The sequence below is a fragment of the Stegastes partitus genome, unplaced genomic scaffold (assembly GCF_000690725.1).
Source record: "Stegastes partitus isolate 25-593 unplaced genomic scaffold, Stegastes_partitus-1.0.2 Scaffold1048, whole genome shotgun sequence".
Lineage (NCBI taxonomy): Eukaryota > Metazoa > Chordata > Actinopteri > Pomacentridae > Stegastes > Stegastes partitus.
In genome coordinates this window covers 172,088-181,327 of record NW_007578779.1, presented here as the reverse complement: position 1 = coordinate 181,327, position 9,240 = coordinate 172,088, and positions in this window count along the sequence as shown.

Here is a 9,240-nt window from a genome sequence, read left to right as displayed (position 1 = left end):
TTGCCAATTTGATAATTTGTCAGCGCCTAGTCGTAAACTTTTTAAAGCTAGGTTCACTGAGCATGAAATCAACGGCATGCTTCATAACACACAGTCACACCTGAGAGCTGCCCTGAACAAGCACAGTTTTATCGACTTCTCGCCGAGCAGCCCAACTGGAGCAAATGGAAGCTAAGTGCACCTTAGTGATGGGTAATAAGGAGGCAGCAAGTCACTCAGTCAATCCCATTTATGTTTATCTTTTATCATTTTTGGACGTTTTCCAATTGTAACCCAGTTTGTTGGATCATATTTGTTTGTTAGCCGACAGTATCTGATGGCAACATGCTGTTAGAAGCCTAAACATAATAACCTGGTGTTGTTGAAGTCATCTTTGATTTCGATTGCATAGCTACTAATGTACATTTGGCAAAAACAAAAGGGTTTGGTGTAATGATTTTTTAAAAAGTATATGATAAGTTTTAGAAAAGTTATATTAAAGAAGTGTGTTTATTTTCAGTGACACAGCAGCTTTGTAATGTGCGTGAACGAGTGCCAGTTATTTGTTTCTCAGTGGGCCATGGTAGACTGTGATTGTAATGGACAGCCTCCAGGTGGGAATGTGTGTAAAAATGAAGTAAAGCTTATTGGTGCATTCTCAGAAGACCATTTCCTGGATAGTTAAAGGTGAGGATACTTTCTAATGCCTGCATAAGCCAGAGAATAGCGTTTGCATCACTCAGTTATCGCTGCTGTCTCCTGCGACCGCGAACGAGCAAATCCAGAGAGAAGTCTGCATCAGTGAAAATATCCATGTTGCTTAACCGTATTAGTAGGAGTTAACCACTGTTTCTGACTGCCAAAACTAAAGCAGGGTTTTGTTTTCTGCTCTTGTCTCGCATGTAAGTTAATTCTGTTTTTTTAGCAGCTCCATGAAGGATGTACGAGATGATGGTGATAGCAACATTTTAATAGAATCTATCTATAAACATGCTACTGCTGCTTCAAATACATGTGGATGAGCTGTAAAGATAAAACTGAACAAGTTTTTAAATGAAAACAACCACGTGCCTACCAGAACCAGCACTCGCTAAAGTACACAAGTCAAATGCATTAAAAAATGAAACGTTTATGTAAAGTTCCAGTAGGTGTTGTTAATTATTTGATGCAGTGCAGATGACCCATCTCACTTCAAGGACTCCCACTACTTCAGTCTGCACTTTCAGGACGATGTTACACTTCCTCCCCATCAGGGTGTTTTGACCTCCTGCCAACATGCGCTGCATAATCATGCTGCCGTCCGTCTGTCATGCTTCATACTCCTACAGATTATTAGATGAAATGATTAGATTTTTGGCCACATAAATGAATACATTTGCATCTTAATATGGAAAAAACATATTTTCTTTAAATCAGTGAAATCCTTCACTGCCTTACTGTACTTCACAGGGCTGATCTTAACGCCCACAAGTTATGAGAAGACAATAACTCAGAGGTGGAACGTACACAAATTAATGCATTAATTGAGCTTAATGAATCAAACCATTAGCTTAGCTGGTCCTATTTAATATCATCCTGGTGATTATGGCAGCTCAAGTGCCTCTTCTTTTGGACATTACCTAAAAATAAATAAATAAATAAATAAAGATAAATGAAGGAGGCAATGCCAGGCTTAGGCTTTAGCTGTTTCTAGATTTGGCTCAACTATATGGACTCAATTTAAGCTCCACAATCAAATCAGGCCTTTCTGAAAATAGCTCCTAGAAATAAACCAGAGACGTATTCTTTCACATTCCTTTGCTACTCTTTTGTCAAAGTGTGGCCACCAACTCCACTGGGATTCTGAGTCATCTAGGTCATGGTATATCTAAATAAAGCTGCCCAACAACAGGTTCAAGGCCTACGACTGCCCACCAGTCAGCTAGAACTGAAGCAACCTCTTGCATGAAACACCTTTAAGACACCCATGCAGCTCCAGTTGCCTTGGTTTTCACACTCAGGTGTTATGGCCACTATTTCTGTTTATTATTGTGCTGTGAATAACACAAACCAGGGTACAGTAAAAGTAGTCCATCGGCATTTTGCCCATTTGAACAGCAGGCTGTTATTAAATTTAAGTTAGTTAATCTGTCATGAAGACATTTTTTTTCCTGAAGTTCTGAAGCCGATCAAATCAAACTGATTATACCTGTTTTTCACTCTTCAAGCAAAAAATTGTTCGACTCTGCCGCACAACCAAAGGTCACATGTCAGCTGGTCTGTGTAGAAACATGAGCTAAATATATTGAATGCATAATGTGCCTTCCAAATATGGAGATCACAGGAAAATTAGAGGCTGCGCACAAAGCAGAAACCATGTTAGCTGTCAGCAGATACAGCTGCCAGCACAGCTGGGAATCTGCAGAGGAAGTGCTCTCACAGCAAAAAGACGGCGTACATCCTCTCACCAAAACATCTGTCACCATGTCATTTTAGATGAATGGCTGGTGATTACACAATGATGGGTTTTGTCAGAAGGTGGCATCTTAGCACCAAATTCTGGATGGATGACAAAACCATTCATGTCACCGTATTCTTCTGAGACAAGGCCCCTCAGATGAGATGTCACGTCAGAATACGAAATCAATAAAAAAAAAAAAATTGGGTATTTTTTTAATTCGATGCTGAGCTTGATATGACCAAATAGTTTTAGGATTTCGGTTAAAAAGAGAACATGGAGTCGCAGAACATTTTCGCAGCACAATTTTGTTTTTCTAAGCATCTCAAGAATGTCGAGGCAAATTGGAAATGCAGAGGACGAGGAGAGAGAGAGAGTCTGAACTCACAGTAAGGTGAGGATTCTATTTGCCGAGTCAAAGTGTATTTTCTACATATTTTATCTGCTTTTGAAACATTGTGTGAATTCATTTCTTAATTTAATTTGCCCAGTTGTTACTTCAACAACAAAGTAAATTCCCTACACAGACATACACTGTTTGCTTGATGTCTGAATAAATATGCAGCTTGTAGCGGCCTCTAGACTCGTCTCGTATTTGGTTAGTTCTGACCTTTACGACTACAAACTCCACCTGCTAGGTCCTGAACCAACACAAGGTACTGCCTTGGGAGCATAAATATTTCTAGGGGTCAGTTCCAACTGCAAGCAACCAAAAGATTCCTGCACACATAATACAGGAAAAAAAAAAAAAAGTGCCTTGACTTCCTAACAGCTTTCATGGGTTCATGGAAAGGTTCCTGCTGAAAAGGGAAATTGTGATACTCTGTGCTCCCTGTTGATATTACAGAATTGTGATTCAAAGAATATCCCATTCATGACAGCTTTCGCATTTGCAGTTCTTAGCACCTTGTTTATAGTAGTTTTCTTCTCTGAAAAATTCTCTGGCACATAGGAAGTAATGTGTTTTATGTTTCCAGCTGCTGCAACAGCTTGCAATAAACAGACGGACTGGGCAGTTATCATGAGCAGCGACAGCCACCATGTCAGAACAGATGAAACAGCACAAAAGCACAGAAACTCCAAGTTCATCAAGAGAACATCAAAGGAGGAAAAAAAAAAACGTGACAGTCTGGGCCAGAAACTTTGATGGACAAGTGATCTGGGGGAGCGCAGTGCCAAATTCTACAACAGTGGTAATGTAGCTCCCTGGTTGCTGCCAAAAAACAAAGCAGCTGTACTTATGCTTTACTGCACAGTGATAAAACACTGCGATAAACTACAGGGACCAGCGCTGGGAAGTAGCAAAACAACAGTTATGTTTGAAATCCTTTAGCTTATTACGACAAAAGCAATGCATTTTTACACATCAAAATTAATTATTGATCTCAGAAATTGTAGTCTGGCAAAACAATTCTAACTTAATGTCCGCTTATATGCTTTTGCTGGATCTTTCAGCCATATCAGACACTGTCTGTGCCATCTGTGGCACGATAAAGATGTCGAATAAGATGTCCTCTAACTGCTGTGGGGAAAATCACAACATCTACTGAGGCTGAACGTCCACGTGGATGATTGTCTGTCTTCATGACGACTGAGGAAACTTTATTAACTCATGATGACCATATGATGGGGCTTGAAACTTTGTAAAAAAGCTAGAAAATGGATGTTAAACTAGCAGTATTCTGACTAAAATCAATGTTTATTTTTTGGTTTTAGAATCATGAACCAGTTCTCGAAAGTGTTTAAAAAACAATAATTGTAATTATGAATAAATAAAATGATTTCAGACATTCTTTTTGTGACAACTGACAGCTACAAATGGAGAAATCAAGTGTTATCTTACTGCTGTGGTACACATAATGACTACACTCTCAAAGACTGAATCCTCTTCATGAAATGACAATAAATACCTGCTATTATGTGACTGTTAACTTTAACACATTCACAGAGCTTTGAAAACGATTACCTTTATGTAGGAGAAGTGAACTCTCCTCTAATACACACTGAGCAAAAAAAAAAAACAATCAGGAAAACACACTGCACAAGAAGCCAACTGTCCAGGAGATTCACTCTACACAATCCCACATTTATCCTACACTGCAACATAAATGAATTACCAGCACAAGCCTGTTATCAGTGTGTTAATTAACAGCTTTGATTTCCACCATCTGGAAGTGCATAGCAGAGTTTTTGGAACAATCCCTGCAAGTGAGCTGAGGAATATTTTAAGGCTTTTGATAATGGCTTCATTCTTAAAATAAAAAATACAAAATAAATCTGATCCTGAAGCGTTACAACAGATATATATATATATCTGTTTTAATGTATAGTTTACAGCCCCTATAATGTGCAGTTCATACAGTTATGAGGCCTGTGTTTGGAAATATGAGACTTGTGAAATGAAAATGTACAAATATACCAGCCGTTCTCCCTATAAAGTACAGGTCAGATATAAGATCTTCTTGGAAGGGAGCACGCTCTCTCTGTTGCTTATACTGTTGACCAGTTTGTAGTTTCACAGGAGAGATTTGGGGTTGAGCACTTTGCCCAGGGGGAATCTTTGCAGTATTTTCTGAAGAAGGCAAGATTTTTTGCCCCTTTAAAACACCCTGTTTCTTTTAGCTGGTGTGAGAATATAAGCTTACAACCTAGCATTCACCAGCCAGCTCCTCTAACCTCTAGGCAAGTGCTGCCACCTTTTTATGAACCCACTTTGCCATTTATTAACTGACTCACTGACTGCAAGTCTTGCAGAAAGAAACGTAGTACGGTCTGTTGGAGTTGTTAGAGATTTTTACTCCTCGAAAACCCCTAGAAAACTGTAATTAAATGCTTTTTTTTTTTCCCCCTCTCTTCTCTTCTCTCTAATGCAAAACATTTCGGCACGTCCTTTTCAAACCTCAGCTGTTTCATTTCCATCCTAAATGTGTGGACCACAGAGGCAGCTAACTCTTCCTTGATGCACCAAAATATTAACAAAGCAGTAACGGTATGCGAGACGTTTTCTTCAAACCGATTCATACAGACATCATGCGGGGGCATAACATGAATACTATAAGAGAAGCTCATTTAGGCACATATGCTATTCACAATCATCCCTCTGTTCTTTTGTTGTAAGGAACTGCTCCCCGTGGAAGATTGGCACAGTATTTTCAACATTTGTAGGAAGGAAGAAGGACCAAACGGAGGCACTACCCTCGGGGAAAGAGTGTTGCCTGTGGTTGTGGACGTGCTTTGTACTTGAAGGAGTCCTTTATCGGTATACAGTGCTGCTGGTGATGTATGCGTATGAGTATAGACTGTATGTGAAGTGCCATGATAACTCTGCCAAATAAGACATGCTACGGCAGGGGGCTTGGGCTGCAAACACACAGCAGATGCTCCAGTGTTCTCCAGATATCTCAGAGACAAACTGTAGTACTCCAACCAAATTGATCTGTACATAGAAATACCGCTGAGCATGCTTAAAGAGATCTGCCCACAGGGGGTCAGGGATGTGTCAGCTGAAGCATATGGCGGGGGGTGAGAGGGGCTGAGCAGTTTATCTGCTGACTGAAGTTCCCCTCCAGTGACCTCACTGACAATTTGAATAATTTCAAACAAGCCTCTCTTGGAAATCATTGGTTTACACAGCAAACTGGGAGCAACCAGCACATTCAGCAGCGAGCTCAAACCGGCCCACGTGGCCCTGCTGCAATCCAATTTCTCAGCTGTACAGGCGGGCTTCATTTTGACTGGAAATTGTCCCGCTGAAGATAGTAATTTTTGATTCTGGGGACCAACCACAGAAGCTTAAAATGCCAGTAAGGCAAGGCAAGTCTATGCATCTAGTCCGAAGCCAACGTTGTGCGATCGTCCACACGGTGCACATTCAGAACTTGTGAAAGTCAAATATCGAGCCACATCCTGAGCAAACTCCATTAATTCAACAACAATAACGTGTATTCACAACAAAAGAGTATTTCATCAGCAGCAATGAACATTTCAGAAAGAGAACAGATGTGTTTTCATGTCACTAAACATTTGCGGGAGAATTTTGGCTGTGACACATCTGACCACTTCACCTGCTGAGGACAAGGAAGAACATGTTTAAAGTTTAAAGAAATAGATTTCCCTCCCCCCAAATTTCCCTCCTAAAAGTCTTAAAAAGAAGGAGAAAACACACCTCTCTACTTTGCAGTTTTATGTACAATCAACATAGTTGCACCGATTAACCAACAATCAATCAATGAGTTATCAGCTAATCTGTTAATTGTCAAATACTAATAGTCAATCAGTTTTAGTCATTTTTTAAAGAATAAAAGTGAAAGTTTGATGTGATCCAAGCTTCTTAAATGTTCTTAAATACTTTCTGGTTCCTTTCCCCGGTGGAAAAACCTGATGGACATTTTTCACTATTTTCTACTGTATTATAAACAGAACAACAAATCAAGAAAATAATCATCAGATTATAGAAACCATCATCCGTTGCAGCCCTGCAGGCAACTACTAGATGCACATTTTAGTAGGAAAGTTACGAATATTGAATAAAACTTGAAAACATGAGGTGACATTTGGAGAATATTAACAGCGTGCTTGGTATACTGTGAACGTGCAAACCTTGTATGTCTCGGGGTGTTTGCAGAAAGTAATCCTTCATTTTATTGACAAACATTCCATATTCCATAACTAATTGCAATGTTATCCAGCATAAAACAAAGGAAAGACAGAGAAATAATCCCCTGCTTAAAATACAAGCAATATTTGTGACTGAAAAATAGTTTTACAACCTTCCTTGTGAGGGAAATGGAATCAACATAAAACCAGGTGTTGGTTTTTTTTGTAAAATAATGTCATTTACATTAAAAAAAAGAGCTTAGGCGTTTCACAAAACAAAACTGAAGCAAAATACAAGATGAAAAGGGCTTGTGGGTGCTGCTAAATCAAAGAAAAAAATATAACTGAAAGAGAACTTTTCAAAGCTTTAACATCTTGCTGAAAAGAAACCAAAAAAATAAAAAATAAATAAAACCTCGCTCCTGGACTTTATTCAAAACCCAAAGGAGAGTCAAACAGCACCCCCGCTTCTAATGCTGCTCAACAAATTGAAAGCTGAGTGTGTGTGTAGATCAGTTTTAGTGTGTGTGAGCCTGGCCGAGACCCCAGGTAGCTAAACAGGTACCTTCACACCAACACAACAAGGTTATCACGAGAACTATACATCAAACTCATAACAAGGAGCATGTTGGCGAGCTGCACGAATATTTTTTTGGCGACAGTGCTGCTTACCTATCTGGATAACTACGGGAGTGCCATATATTCATCTAAGGACTAAATAAAGTTAAATATAAGGCACTATTTTGGGTGCAATAAACCTTTAAAACCACAAGTCGAGCACTTCAGCAATCATCCAATTCAATATGAAAAAACAAGAGTTCTCCACCCGCAGTTCTGAAACAACTTCCCATAATTGTAATGTGGAGCTGAGCAGGTTTGAAATCGCTCTATTCCTCAATTGCTTCCAGCAGATTAGAAGGTTGAGGCTGACATTCAGAAGAAGAGTGAAATGACATGTAGTCTGACTCATCAGATGTAGGTCTTGGGTATAAGGCTGCCTGTTCATGTCACAATCTTCTCCCCTTCCACTATCTCTGTGTTACTGTTTTCTAAATTTCCTTCGCTTTGGGAAACAACAACAACCTCCGAGTAGCAACCTACCACCAGAAAACAGCAAGTTCACCTCCTCGTGTAAAAAACATTTCCTCCTCAGTTGCTATTTTGAAGGGACACCATCGCTGCATCCTGTGTTCGGTACTCCTCAAAATGACTGTAATCGATTTATAGATAAGCTCCAGCTTCTGTTTCTCCCTTATAGCAGAACGATAATGAGGTACAGCCGGAACATTCTCCAGTGCAGCCATTGGATCTTGGCACGTGAGACTAAATGACACGTCAAATGTTCCTTTTTATGGGAATTTACACAGAGCCTGATGAGGACAACCTGAATTAACAAACACAGCTGCTAACCACTGTCCTGTTCTCTATCATCTGGAGAATATCTCTCCACCCAGTTTCATATTTCATATACCTGGATCCTTCTGCCTGGTCACACCCCACAGGTTACCTGTAGAACACCTGTGCTGGTGTGAATTCACTGTTCTGTGTGTCTGTGTGGTTACAGCAGATACCCACTTACCTGCTGTGGTTTGAGTCTCCCTGGATTGCTGTTTCTCTGTTCAGGTGTTAGATGTATCCCTTTGTCTCTCCAGCTGTAGTCCTGTGGCTATGATCTCAGTACCGGTGTATTTCTGTGGCGCAGGGAACGCACTTGATGGGACTCGTGCTGAGCGCAGACTTAACGTCGGTTAACAGCGGGACAAAGTCTGTTCCGGTCCAGTCGAGCCGACATCCGGCGACCATCATAGACTCTGACTCTTACCGGCGTGTTGCTGCAGTGCAGCTTGGTGAGCTCCGACTTCCTGTTCGGCCAAACAGCATGTGAGGAAACTTTCCTCCGGTCGTGTCGGCATCTCTCCGCCGACGTCTGGACGCTGCTGAAGCGGTGCAGCTGACGCGCTTACCGGTAGTCCGTGTTCAGACTTTCACTTTCACCTTTCTTGCTCTCTCTCTGCCTTTAACATGACGGTCTTTAAGTCCCAGATCACCTCCTTGGTTTAGACCACTTACTCCACAAAGTTAACTTATCTTGAAGCTCACTGAATCCCACGTGTTGGTTGTAAACAAAGGAGCGAGCACATCTGCCCTGCTGCCAGGCCCCGCCCCCTGAAAAGGTGTGACAGTTGCTGTGTCCGACATCACCCCCTATACCAGGGGTGTCGAACTGC